Source organism: Solanum pennellii, chromosome 11 (assembly GCF_001406875.1).
Source record: "Solanum pennellii chromosome 11, SPENNV200".
Taxonomy (NCBI): domain Eukaryota; kingdom Viridiplantae; phylum Streptophyta; class Magnoliopsida; order Solanales; family Solanaceae; genus Solanum; species Solanum pennellii.
In genome coordinates this window covers 45887298-45887610 of record NC_028647.1, presented here as the reverse complement: position 1 = coordinate 45887610, position 313 = coordinate 45887298, and positions in this window count along the sequence as shown.

The following is a 313-nucleotide window of genomic DNA, read 5'->3' as shown; positions in this document are numbered from 1 at the left end:
CTTGAAATCACTATATGAAACTCATCCATATCCCCTTTTCCTTATTTTTTTGTCATTTATTGTGTAGATAACTAACTTTTTTCGCTGATTCTTCTTCTTTTTATCTGTATATATCTATATGTTGAATAGTTTCTATTACTTTCATAACATGTTTCTTTGATTAATAATTTCAACATGTAAAAGAACTAGACACACAAAAATCGACACATCGAAAAATCTAGAGAGTATTTTTACTTGAGCAATTACCTCTTCAAGATGCCCTTTCAAGAACTTATCATAACCTAGAGAGAGAATTGTTACTTGAGCATATATA